The 14,375-nt window shown below is 50.6% G+C and overlaps 1 protein-coding gene across 2 annotated transcripts in view; it reads right to left on the reverse strand.

Annotated features, from left to right (window-relative positions):
* Positions 1 to 14,375, reverse strand: part of EVA1C (eva-1 homolog C) — a 91,225-nt gene that overhangs the window by 12,201 nt on the left and 64,649 nt on the right. The gene's annotated exons all lie outside the window — the stretch shown is intronic.

The raw sequence follows: 14,375 nt of genomic DNA on the forward strand, positions 1-14,375 counted from the left end.
GTGAAGGGAGCTTCCTGGTTTCTCTCATGACCCTGACCGCTTTGTCACGTTGCATTCGATCCAGAGACCATCTCCCCTACCTGCACACAGCTCTGTGAGGGCAGCGCTGCTTTCTGCCTGCTCACCACGGGTTCCCACTGCCTGGCACACGAGACGGCGCCGTTAGCGATGAAGGACTAAACCTACAGGAGACACCCCCCAGCACCCTGGATCAAGGTCAGCACCATCAGTACATAGGAGCTGAGTATCTGCCGAGGACGAGGCCCTATGTAACCTGACCCTGAGTCTGCGAAGAAGCTGGAGACACCGGTACCTAATATCGAGTGACATGGAGGGAGTGAGTGAGTGGTTGGAGCGAGAGGTCGCTGCGGGCGGGCGTGGTGTTAGCTAGGCTTTCGTGCGCACGAGCTTGGCCATGGGAAGAGGGAGCTGGGACTTTATTTTGCAAGCAACAGAGAACCTCAAACAACAAACTGGCAGGATTGTCTTCTAGGGAGAGTGTACAAGGTGTTTCCCCCGTTAAAATCCAGAACCTCTGTTCATCGAAACACGTCACAGAGAAAATGAGGGGTGGAGGGGGTGTGCCAGGGAGCTGAGGTCAAGGAGCTCCAGAGGCAGAGACTGTTTGGACACGGCCTGTGGTCACAGTGTACAACAATGCCTGATGGGATTGGATGATGGTGTACGACAGGATGGCTGTATGAGCTCCCAGTAAGACGGTTTGGAAGAAAGAGAAAGAAAGAAGATGAAAAATGACAAAAGGGGAGAAGACATTTTCAACAAATATAATGAGTAAGACTTTTAAAAAACTCAGAGCCACTGCCATCAAGCTGATTCGGACTCGTAGCAACTCTATCTGGAAGATTTTTAGAGATTTTAATCTTTTTAAAGAATCATTTTATTGAGGACTCGTACAACTCTTACCACAATCCATCCATCCATCCATTGTGTCAAGCACATTTGTACATGTGTTGCCATCATGCTTGAGCCCTTGGTATCAGCTCATTTTTCCTCTTCCTCCCCAACCCCCTCCCTCATGAACCATTGATAATTTATAAATTATTAATATTTTGTCATGTCATACACTGTCCGACGTCACCCTTCACCCACTTTTCTGTTGTCCATCCCCCAGGGAAGAGGTTATATGTAGATTCCTGTAATTGGTTCTCCCTCCACCCTCCCAGTATCGCCACTCTTATCACTGGTCCTGAAGGGATCATCTGTCCTGGATTCCCTGTGTTTCCAGTTCCTATCTGTACCAGTGTACACCCTCTGGTCTAGCCAGATTCGTAAGGAAGAATTGGGATCATGATAGGGGGGCGAAGCATTAAAAAACTAGAGGAAAGTTGTATGTTTCATCATTGCTATATTGCACCCTGACTGGCTCGTCTCCTCCCTGTGGCCCTTCTGTAAGGGGATGTCCAGTTGCCTACAGATGGGTCTTGGGTCCCCACTCTGCACTCCCCCTCATTCATAATGATATGATTTTTTGTTCTTTGGTGCCTGATACTTGATCCCATTGACATCTCATGATCACACAGGCTGGTATGCTTCTTTCATGTGGGCTTTGCTCCTACTCAGCTAGATGGCCGCTTGTTTACCTTCAAGACTTTAAGACCCCAGATGCTATAGCTTTTGATGGCTGGGCTTCATCAGCTTTTTTCACCACATTTGCTTATGTGCCCACTTTGTCTTCAGTGATCATGTCAGCAAGGTGAGTATCACGAAATGTCAGTTTAATAGAACAAAGTGATCTTGCATTGAGGGAGTACTTGAGTGGAGGCCCAATGACCATCTGCTGCCTTAATACTAAAGCTATAAATATATGCACATAGATCTATTTCCCCATCATCATATATAAATACATTTACATATGTACATGTCTGTATTTAGACCTCTATAAATGCCCTTTGCTTTCTAGTTCTTTCCTCTATTTCTTTATACTTTCCTCTTGTCCCACTATCACACTGAGCCTTCATTTGGGTTTCAGTAATTCCTCTCGGTTACATTACCCTTGATCAAGCCCTACCAGGCCTCTTATACCCTCCTCACCACTGATTTTGGATCACTTGTTGTTCCTTTGTCCCTGGGTTTGTTAACTCCACTTCCTTTCCCCCACCTCCCCCTCTCTTACATCCCCCAAGAACCGTGGGTCCCGTTGTTTTCTCCTCCAGATTGTTTTACCCTGCCTATCTTATCTAGATAGACCTGCAGAGATAATATTACACACACAAACGAGAGCAAAACAAAGCAATACAAGAAAAGAACAGCAACAACAACAAAAAAACACCCAATGACAAAAAAAGAGAAAACCCTGTAATAGTTCAAGGTCTGTTTGTTGACCTTTAGGAGTGTTTTCTGGTTGAGTCTGATGGGGTGCCACGTCCTGGCCCTAGGGTCTATTTTTGGTATTCCCTGGGGACTTCCTTGCTCTGCTCCCCTTGCTGTTCTGTTGCACACCCTTAGTGTTTTCCTCAGTGTGATGGGGTCAGATGGGGTGCAAATCCCACACTGTGTCTACAGTGTTGTCCCCGTAGGGCTATGGGTCAGTGAGGGGTGTCGTGAGATTGTCAGTCCTTATGGGAGCAGACAGCCTCATCATTCTCCCACAGAATAGCTAGTGGGTTTGAACATGGGTTTTGTGGTTAGCAGCCCAAAGCCTAACCCACAGTGGACTTATTTCACCAAATGCCATACTCACTGCCACCAAGTTAGCGCAGACTTGCAGTGACCCTATGGGACAGAGTAGGACTGCCCAGGAGTTCCCAAGACTGTCACTGCTATGGAAGGAGAAAGCCCGTCTTTCTCCCGCCAGCAGAATTAAGGCTTCCCCAGATAAATCCACAAGAGGCGAGCACTCCATTATTTCAGATGGACTCCTCTCACAGGAGAAGAAACCCGTCAGATACGTGCAGGGCGGTCCCGGCTCCCCGAGGCTCCCTCTGACAGCAGCTCTGTCGCCAGTGGGCTCAGACTAAGCTGACTGCCTCTGCTTTCCCTGCTTCCGGTCTTATTATCATTGCCTTTCCCCACCAGTATCTGTATCAGTCTGATCCGTATTTGTCTTCAGGGAATGCAAACGTTCCATACAACCTTTCGGGTGTTACATCCATATGTAACAAAGGCAGTTCTGAACGGTAAATACGCTATCGCGTCGATGCCAACTTGTAGCAACCCTCAAGGACAGGCTAGAACGGCCCCTGTGAGTGTCCAAAGCCGTAGCTGTTGGTCGGAGTAGAAAGCCCCATCTTTCTCCCACCGAGCAACTGGCCGTTTTGAACTCCTGACCTTTTGGATTGCAGCCCAACTCGTAACCACTAGGCCACCAGGGCTCATTAATACATGCTCACACATATAAAAATGGCACTGCTTTGAACAGTAAATCAAAAGATTGAACATCTGCCAGTGACCATCTGGGAACGCGAGATCAGCGAGGTGCACCCTGCCACGCCGGGTGTCGTGTGTAAGACCCATAGGATGTACAAACGTGGAAAAAGGTGGCTTAAGTGCAACCCACTGGCATTTGAATGTGTCCTAAGCTGGGGACTACCTGTGTATGACACAGAACACCTTGATCTGGCCTCCGGGAGATGCGAATGAAGATCTCTAGGAACAGAGCTTACACCCTTGTTGAGGAAGAAAAAACACAGTTGCCGATGAGAGGATTCCAACTCATGGGGACCCACGTGTGTGTGGGCAGCACCGGGCTCCGCAGCGCTCTCAGCGGCTCGGTGGGCAGCAGCTGGCCAGGCCTTTGTCCAGAGGCCCCTCTGGGTAGACTCAAACCTCCAACCTTCTGAGCATGTGGACTGCTGGCATCACTCAGGGACTCCTCGGAATACAAAGAGCAATCCTCCGAATAAAAACAACCATGAACTTCAGAATTTGCTGTGCCTGGAATCCAACCTCATTCTCCTGAGTGGAAGATGAGACTGCTACCATTGACCCACGCAGACTGTCAGTAACACGCTGCCAAACTCTCACCCAAAAGAAGCCGTACAGTTGTCTCCTGCGGGCCTTGTGTGAGTGCCCACCTTGTGTGGGTGCCCGCAGTCCTCACAGCTGTGGTCTGAGAGCTTTAGGGACATATGCCTGAGCGTATCCTTCCGGCTGCCACACACACTGGCAAGGGCAAACAAGAGGTGCCTATCTCCCGGGTATGAGGCTACCACCCCCTTTGGTGAGGAGCTCTTCCAGCCAGCCGAGATGTACAGTGGGCACACGTTTGCACTTGGCAGCGTGGAAGAGCCCTCAGTGTGTTTGCAGGAAGCGGCCCAAGGCAATTTGGGTCTGACTGTGGCCTTGTTGACACTGAGTGAGCTCTGTTTGCAGGATTAAAAAAAAACAAAGCAAAATACAAAGGCGGGCTCCTTCCCACACTGGTTTCCTTTGCACACTTGCTGCCTCGTCCTCGATACATGTGATGACAAGATAGTCAACCACCATCATTTTGACTTGCTGGCTGTTGCTTGATGCCGAAACTCAAGTTAATCGCTCCTTACAAGCCGTATTTGCTGAGATAATTGGGCTTCGTGCTCTTAAGTGGTGCTGGCTTGGCAGCAGGAGCCACTGGCACCTAGGTCTTGGCCTGAACCATCCAGACCTGCCCACACTTGGCCTTGGCTCGGCCTTGGCCCGGCTTTGACGCCCATCCCGTGCTTTTCACAGTCCCTTATTAAGGAAGGACACGTTCCCTCAGGCCCACTCAGAAACTGTAAGTGCGGCAGGAAATGGTCTCCCTCGTCTTGGGGAAGGTTCCTGTTAGGGATGGAACTGTGACCCCACAGCATGGGCCCTGAAATCCTGCCTTCAATCTGTCCCTGCAGCTCCCAGGTGGTATCGAGGTTTGCACTCACCTACGAACATCACTGTTGGGGCTTTGAACCCACCTTCCCAGGGCTTCCCTCGCCCTGAGAGAGGGGACCAGTTTAGGGCGCCCTACTCAGAATACTGGGACATGGCCTCCCCTTCTCTGGGCCCAGAGTGTGAAACCTTTCCTGAGGACCTGTATGAGCATGCTGTGGCCCGGGGGTGCTCAGGAGGAGCTGGGGTCCCACTAGGTAAGGTGGTGACATCCAGTCTTTTGAGCCACCTACAGATGCTTGGGGAGGAGGTGCGCACTGTACAGGCAACCCCATTCCCCACCAGGGAGGGTCCTTCCACACCTACCCAGCACCCCTGCCTTGAACTATAGACCAAGTTGTTCTCAGCTGCCTGTGAGTCAGCTTCCCAGCTCACGGTAGCCCATGCAACAGAACAGAACAGAATATTGGCGGGTCCTGAGCCCTCCCTGTCCTAACTGCTGGCAGATCAGACTGTCGTGATCCATAGGCTCACCAGGCCTTTCTTCTAGTTAGTCTCGGTCTGGAAGCTCCGCTGAAACCTTCTGAGCATCCCACCAGCCTCCACGGACACAGGGGTGGTGGCTGCCCACCAAGCGCCACAGCCAGGAAGTGACCACCGTTCTCTGACACGGAGACAAACATTTCAACCTTGGGCCTCTCCCAGTCTTCCCTGAGGTCCACAGGCTCGTGAGGATCGCCAGTCCATGTACCACATCTGGACACTGTTGGGAGTTGGAAGATGCACGCAGTGGGTGAACAACTCATGAAACCTGCCAGGAGTCAAGATCCCCACAGGAAAGGAAACGTGGATGTGTAAATACAAACACGGGGAAATTCACGAGGTCACGAATCATCAAAGGCATGCAAATCATAACACCGAACAACCACTTTATATCCACCCACGAGATAGAAAACATTCTTAAACCATCACCCACAGGGCAGCAAATGTGGCAGGGACACTCATGGCTACAGCACAAGTCAATGGTCCGGAAAAGGCTGGGGAGAGCTCGGTGATGCTCCGGTGATGCCTGGGAAAAGGCTGGGGAGAGCTCCGGTGACTCCTGGGAAGAGTCGTGGACATGTCCACGCCCTCTTCGGGCAGTACCACTTTTTTTTTAAATCACTGTTACTTTGTTTTGTTGTGTTTTTAAAAATAATTTAATTAGGGGCTCATACATTCCATACATACATCACGATCCATACATAGATCGATTGGGCAATAAAATTTATGGAACTTATCCCAAGGAAAATCCCAGGAGAAGCAACACGCTAGAACACACCCTCGCAATGCCGCTCTCAGACTCCTCCAGAGCCAGAAACCATGAAGAAGTCCTACAGGGGCGGGGTGAGCAAATGGTGCAATCACCCTGACCGATTCCGGGGAGTGGAGGACGGGGCGCATTGTGCACCGAGGAGCAGCCGGATGAAGCGCTGTAAGGAAACCGCACAGCATGCAAATGTAACTGCTCTAACCTGACAGTGATACAGCCCTCACCACAGGAGCGGGAGCAGAGCGATCACGAGGGTGGGGGACGCGGGGGGCACAGGGGTGGGGAATCCATCCCAAGGCTGGATCCATAGCCCATCCCCCAGGGGACCAATAACAGAGCAGTGGGTGAATGGAAACAATGGCCAGCGTGGAGACATGAAATACCAACAATAATATATCACTGATCAAGTATTCACGAGAGAGGGAGGGTGAGGGAGGGAGGGCAAAAAAGAGCTGATACCAAGGGCTCAAGTAGGCAGAAAATGTTTTGGAAATGTTGATGGCAACATATGTACAAGTGAGCTTAATACAACTGAATGATGCGTTGTCATAACATTTTTAAGAGCCCACCAGTAAAATGATTATAATATTAATAATATGATTATAATAATAAAAATTACAGCGATAAGAAAAGTTCTGTGCCAGCGGTTCTCCGCCTTCCCAATGCCATGGCCCTTTAATACCGTAGTTCCTCGTGTTGTGGTGACCCTCCAACCATAAAATAATTTTCGTTGTTACTTCATAACTGTAATTTTGCTACTGTTGTGAATCGGGCGACCCCTGTGAAAGGGTCATTCAATCCCCAAAGGGGTCTCGACCCACAGGTTGAGAACCGCTGCTCTTTGCCCGTTGCCTAGGAGGTGAAAGTCTTCCAGAAAAATGAAAATTATCTGATGTTCTGGGTTTCATTTACGATGAAATGCTTTTCTTATTTTGGTAAATATTATTATGATATTTGTGCATTTCTAATATAGACATATGCATATATAGGTATATATGCATTGATATAGATTTAATTGTATCCCTGTCAGCATGCATTGTAAATTCTAATCTCTGTACTTGTAGCTGTAACGCCATTGTGGGATGGTTTTCTCTGGTACGCTCCTGGTAGTTCTAGTGTAGGGTGTAGGAGACCTGGTGATAGAGCGAGTTAAATGTGGGGCTGCTATCCTCAAGGTCAGCAGTTCAAATCCACAAACCACTCACAGGAGAAAGATGAGACTTTCTACTCTCGTAAAGAGTTTCAGTCACGGGAAGCCACAGGGGCAGCGCTACCCTGTCCTATAGTGTCACAGTGAGTCGGAATCACCTCCATGGCAGTGCGTTTCGTTGGTTTTGATATAGGGTATGTTTTAAGGGTATCTCTTTCACGGTAGGAAACAGATGATGTAATCAAGGGAGTGAGCAAAGATGGGGGTAGAGGGCGCCAACCCTCCTGAAGATCACCATGGAGACACAGAACAGACGCTGAAGAACCTTATTCAGAGCCAACACAGAGGGAAAGCCTTCCCCTAGAACTGGCACTCTGGATTCAGACGTCCAGTCTCCTCAAGGTGAGAAATTAAGTTTCTGTTTGTCAAAGCCACCCCCTTGTGATATTTCTGTTACAGCAGCATTAGAGAACTAAGATACACATATATTTGAGGGGCCTTTAAAAGTCTGTGAACAACAGTCCATTTTGCCCCCCCCAAAACCTTTTAGAACCCATGGGTAAGTGCTTGACTATTAGGTTTGCAGTTCAAATCCACCCAGTGACACCACGGAAGGCAGGGCTGGTGATCTGCTTCTGAGGGGTGACAAGAGCTGTTCTACTCTGCACACGCAAGGTTACCAGGAATTAGAACGGACTCAGTGGCAACACACACACGCACGTCCACAAGCACACGCACACTCTGCTTTGCATGTTGCTGTGATGTAGAGTGTTCAGGTAACAGCAGGACACACAGTGACTACAGCAGTACCAGAGCTCTGGGTGACATCAAAGGGGGATGCAGGGGCCTGCTTACCAGAGGTTGGAAGGTTTAGTCCACTCAGAAGTGCATCAGAAGAAAGGCCTGGTGCTTTGCTTCTGAAAGTCAGCAGATAGAAACCCAAGGAATATCGATGGCCCAATCTGCAGCCAATCATAGGGATGTCATTGTGCACAGGGTTACCATAAAACAGAGGCTACTTGAAAGGCAACTAATGAGAACATTATTTTTTCTGTTGTTGTTGTTATAGAAAGAATTGGCAATACTACCCCACCCCCACCCCGGGCTCATATTAAAGCCTCACTGCGCGGTTGTGAAGACCAAACTGACACCCTGGGGAGCTTTGCGGAGGCCCCTCCTGTCTTCACAGCCTGGGCTTCCCAGCACCAGAAGTGTGTCCCGTTCGCCAGACTTAGCTTGTACACAGAGGTAACACTTCAAGTCACCTCTCAAACCACATGTTCCAGGGCTCACCTCCCAACGGCCCACCGGGCCATTAGCCACCCCACCAGGCTGATGCCAGGATCTGGGGTTAGGCACAAATAGCCCACCCACTTCTTCAAAGCCAGTGCCCACACTGATACCATGACCGGTTCTGCAAGGTGGCAAACCGCAGCCCATGGTCTGGACGTGGGCTGCAGGCATGCTTTCTTTGGCAGGCACAGTGTTTTCAATTCTGGAACATTTCACATTAAAAAAAAAAACCTTAAAAAATAAAACCAGATTTCTAGCATCTCACGAGAAGTTGGAAGCAGGGGCAATACCAGGTCCTCGGTCCCAGCGAGCAAGCAGCCTTCAGCAGAAGACAAGGTGGTACATCGTGGCTCTGGCTCACTCGTGTGGCTCACAGGCTCACACCAGCACCTCCCACTGCTCTAAACCAAAAGACAAACCAAACCAGTTGCTATGGAGTCGACTCTGACTCATAGCGACCCACGTGTGTCCAAGGTGAACTGTACTCCGGAGGCGTGTCAGTGGCTGATTTTTCCACAGTAGATCACCAGGTTTTTCTTCTGACGCACCTCTGGGTGGACTTGAATCTCCAGCCTTCTGGTTAGCAACCCCTGCATCCACCTTGAGCACCACCCAGGGAGCTGGTACTGATCTTGAAGGGGCAAAGGCGGGCCATGCAAGGCTCACTTTCTCCCGGGAGACAGGCCACAAACACATCAGACACCATTTCCATGAAGGACTGTTTCCGTGCTATGAGGAAAACCAAGCAGGGAGGCTCCAGGTGACAGCCAGGACAGTGCGCTGTCAGGATGCTGGGGGAAACCCCTCTGAGTTGATTCCTGAGTGACTTCACAGAGCCGGCTACTCAGAGACATGGGGAGGGGACACTCCAGGCCTAAGAAAGAGGTGCAGCAAAGGCCAGGAGAGGGATGAGCGGAGAGTTCCTGGGGAAGAAGGCAGGCTACTGTCCACTGAGGCGAGGGCAGGTGCAAGGCTAGGTCAGGCTAGGAAACCGGATTCCATTCTGACTACAAAGGGGAACATGAAGGGCTTCCAGCAGGGATGTGTCCTCCTGAATCTCAATAAAGATTCAATGAAGAAGAGATTAAGGGAGGAGAGGGATATGGGAGTCAGGGCAGCTTGGTGACTGGTCCAGGTGAGATGTCTGGAGTTCTCTGGGCATAGAGGCCCAAAGTGGCTGGATCTGAGCTCTGCCCAGAAGGAGAGCCCACTGGACTGGTGGGTCAACAGTGCATGCTTGTGAAAGTGGGTGCTATTGTAATGTGACTGGGAGAGAGGAGCAAACTGGCTATTTCAGATGGGAAGTGGGGAAGATGTGAGGGGTAAATGCCAAGCACAGGTTAAAACTTTCATAGTTCACCTGGGCCAGAGATTCCGTTGTTTCTTGGTGTTTGGTTGTTGGGCGCAGCGGAGTGGATGCTGGCACGTGAGACGGGTCCGAAGTGCCTCTTGGGGCTTCTGAGTAATGTTTCTAGGCGCGGACTGCCAGGTCTTCCTCTCACAGAGCAGAGTGGCTGGGGCGGTTGGTCTGCTGGCCTTTTGGGTGGCAGCCGAGTGCTTATCTGCTGTGCTAGCAGGGCTCCTCCGCACTCAGATCTCAAAGACGTAGCCACATGGGGCAGCCCACGGATTCTACCTTAGCGCTAACCCGAAGGTTGAGACAAATCCAGGCTGCGTCTGAGATGGAAGGCAGCACAGCGACCCCTGCGTGCAGAATAGAAGGTGCCTCTGCCGTTGCTGTGAGATGTAGGTGCCATCAGGTGGTCCTGACTCATAGCAACCCCGCGTACAAGAGAACAGAACCCCGCCCGATCCTGTACCAGCCCCACAATTGTTCTCATGTTTAAGCCCCTGGTTGCAGCCACTGTGTCCGTCCATCTGGTTGAGGGCCGTCCTCTTTTTCACTGCCCCTCCACTTGACCAAGCATGAGGTCCTTTTCCAGAGGGGTCTCTTTGACAGCACGCCCAATGCATGTGAGACAAAGTCCTTGCCTCGAAGGAGCATTCTGGACTTACTTCTTCCCAGACAGACGTGTTTGTTCTTTTGGCAGCTCACGGTACTTTCAAGATTCCTCACTAGCGCCATACTTCAAATGCATGGATTCTTCTTCAGTTTGCCTCATTCGTTGTATAGCTTTTACATGCATATGAGGTCACTGAAAATGCCATGGGTGTGGTTCAGACACACCTTAGTCCCCTTGCTTATCAACACGTCAAAGGGGTCTTTTGCAGATTTGCCCAATGCAATGAATGAAGCATTTGCTCTCAACTGCTGCTTCCATGAGCATTGATCATGAATTGAAGCAAGACAAACTAAATCCTTGACAACTTCAATCTTTTCTCCATGTACCACAATTGTCCAGTTGTGAGGATTGGGGTCTTTACATTGAGCTGTAACCAGATCTGAGTCTGTAATCCTTGATCTCACCAGCGAGCGCGTTAAGTCCTCACTTTCAGCAGGCAAGGTTGTGTTCTCTGCATCTAGCAGGTAGCTAATAAGCCTTCCTCCAATCCTGATGCCACGTTCTTCTTCATCTAAGTCAGCTTCTCTGATGATTTTTCTCTGCATACAGATTGCTACAGAGGATACAGCCCAGATGCACACCTTTCTCGATTTTAAACCATGCAGTATTTCCTTGTTCTGTTTGTACAACTGCCTTTAGATCCACGTACAGGTTCTGCATGAGCACAAGGAAGTGTTCTGGGATTTCCATTCAAGGCTATCCATCGTTTGTTAGGTTGCACACAGTCAAATGCCTTGGCACAGTCAACAAAACACAAGTAAACATCTTCTGGTTTTCTCTGCTTTGAGCGAATGGTACCCACTACTTCACATCCTCTTCTGAATCCAGCCTGAACTTCCAGCAGATCTCTGTCAATGAACCGCTATCAGCACCACTTGTCTGCTAGTTTGTCACACTGCAGTGGCTTGCTACTTGGCAGTGGTGCTGGAAGCTATGTCCCTAGTATTTTAAATAGCAACAGGTTCACCCAAAGTAAACAGATTCGAGCAGAGCTTTCAGACTAAGCGCAGATTACAGAGCAGGAATTGGTTGCCGATTTTGGGGGACTCAGCCGTTGAAAACCTTACAGACCACATCGAAACGCTGCCTCCAGGTGAGTTCAAACACCCAACCTCCGACTAATCGCCAAGTGTTTAACTCTGCACCACTCAGGGACTCGGGACTCTTCAAACACCAAAAACACTGTCTCAAGTCCATCCTGACTTGTGGCAACCCCACAGGATAGAGTGGGTTCCTGAGGTGGCAGCTCTTCGCAGGAGCAGAGAGCCTCCTCTCTCTCCCTTGGAATAGCTGCTGGCTTCAAACTATTGACCTCGTGGTTAGCAGTCCAACACGTAATGCACAACGTCATCAGGGCTCCGTGAATCTTCAAAAGGGACCTTGACTTCCCTTTCGAGACTCTTTCCATGACAGGGCACAGGACAGTGGCCCCGGTGCAAAGAAGACCTGATCCTTGTGCAGATGCCCAGGGTGAGCAGGAGCCACAGTTGGCGGTGAGGGGCGAGAGAAGGCTCTTTTGTGCCGTGTGTTTCTGCCAGTGCTGGAGCTTTGAAACTTGAATAACTAAGCCGGGGTCACCTAGTCAAGGAGCTATGACTGGCATTACGACAGCTGGCCAAGCAGAGGACTCCTCCTCCAACTCTCTCTGGGAACCTGTCTTTTGCCCACGTTGTCTGTGGACATTTTCTTTGCTGATAACTTTCCCTGTTTAAGGTCAACCTGCAGTCATCAATAGAGAGCCCCGGGCCATGAGCTCTCCTACAGGCAAGCAGCTTGGTCTCCAGCATCCATCTACTCCATCAATGGGGTTCCGCTGCTCAGCAGAACAGCTGCCTTGCAGACACCGGTGGCTGAGTCAGTGTGCCTGAGACATGGGGTGCCCAGTCCCATGTGAGGACGAGGCGCCCTCTCGGTAATGGCGGAAGGCTGAAAGGAGGATAGAAAGCGGAAAGTGATTCCATCCCCGGAAGGCACTCCCTGTGCAGGAAGCTCAGATAAGTTGGCGGAAGGGAGCTTTTAGCAGACACAGCAGGTGCCGTGGAGTCGCCGCAGACTCACGGCACCCCCTGTGTGGGAGAGTAGCCCTGCGTTCCACAGGGTTTTCAGGGGCTGTCTTTTGAGAAGCAGGTCACCAGGACTTTCCTCTGAGGCACTTCTGGGTAGACTCGAACCTCCGACCTTTCGGTTGGCAGCCGAGCCCTGAACCATTGGCACCCCTCAACTCCTATGGCCTGTGATCTATGTAATGGCACAGCGAGAACGTCTGAACTATTTCAGACAGAAAATAGGCAAATTGTGACACGTGAAGAAGCGAGCACATACTGTTGGAAGGAGAAAAAAAAATGGCCCTGACAGATTTGCTGAGCGCCAGGCCACCGCAAACCCCCGGTTGGGAAAATGAAGTCTCCTTGCGGTGCCGGAAGTGAAGGGTAATAAGCGAGGTAGGCCTGAACCTGCAGGCGTCCCCAGGTCACGGCGAGTTGCTCTCACGGCTGCGTCAGAAGTCGGCTATTTGCATTGCCATTTCCATTGCCTTTCGTGACTGGTTTCCTCACAGGCCTGACCTTATCTGGCGTCTGGGGTTGGAAATATTACATAGAGGCTTACATAGGATGACACCGGCCAGTCCGGTGTGGCAGTGTTATATGTCATGACTATTACAATAGAGTGTACAAAAGTAGCCCCCCCACACAGACCACCCTAAGTGTGGGCCATTATAACTAGAATGAGCATGTGTGCGTGTGTTTTATATCTTCCTATATGTCTCTAGAAAACCCTACGACACCTTATGTCCGTGTTTGATCCACGTCCAAGACATCATTAAGCACGGATGTCTTCTTTTATTAGTGTTTCATTTTACACAGGATGCATGAATTATCCCTACAGCAGGAAGGGCTGGTTTCCGGTCTTTGCCTGCCCCTGGCAGGGTCTGCTCCCCCAGAGGCCGGGGACAGGCAGCCTTGTTCACAGCCAGTCTAGAGCAGTGGTTCTCAATCTTCCTAATGCCATGACCCTTTCATAAGGTCCTTCATGTTTGAGAACCACCGGTCTAGCGTGACCGTGAAGGTGGAGTTGTCACCCAGGATCTCTGCCTGGTGCCGGGCACACGGCTCTCTCCAGAGCTAACGCAGGTCCACAGTCGTTCTTGATCTGGGTGGCGAATGACTTGGATCTGACCACTGCTAAGGAGCCCCCGGGTGGCATGCATGATTAAGCTCTCAGATACCAGCCCCAAAGGTCGGCAGGTCCAACCCCGCGGAAGCACCAAGGGAGACACCTGGGGATGTGCTTCGGGAAGGGTGCAGCCTCTCAAAGCCCCCTGGAGCCCAGCCCTAGCTGCACACATGGGTCATCATGAGGGGGGCCGACGAGATGGCAATGAAAACTGCAGCGAATACACAGTTTGCCAGTTGAAACCCGCCCAGTGGCATCAGAGAAAAGATGCTTGGCAAACGGCCTCCAGAAAGATTTTAAAAACCTAACTCACTGCCATCGAGTCAATGTGGACTCATCTCGACCCTAGAGGACAGGGTAGGACTTCCCTGTGGGTTTCTGAGACTGTCACTCTTTATGGGAGTAGAAAGCCCCATCTTTCCTCCGCAGGGAGACCGGTGGTTTTGAAGGGCTGAACTCCTGGTTAGCAGCCCAACCCTATAATGCAGTTCTTCAGTTCCAGCCTGTGACACCCTGAGGGGGACCCCTTGGACAGCAGTGAGTTTGATGTGAAATTTTGGGTGGAATGAGTGGACTCTCGCCGGACTCCCAAGTGGGACAGAGGAATCCCAGACTCCGG

The sequence above is a fragment of the Tenrec ecaudatus genome, chromosome 2 (genome assembly GCF_050624435.1).
Source record: "Tenrec ecaudatus isolate mTenEca1 chromosome 2, mTenEca1.hap1, whole genome shotgun sequence".
NCBI lineage: Eukaryota > Metazoa > Chordata > Mammalia > Afrosoricida > Tenrecidae > Tenrec > Tenrec ecaudatus.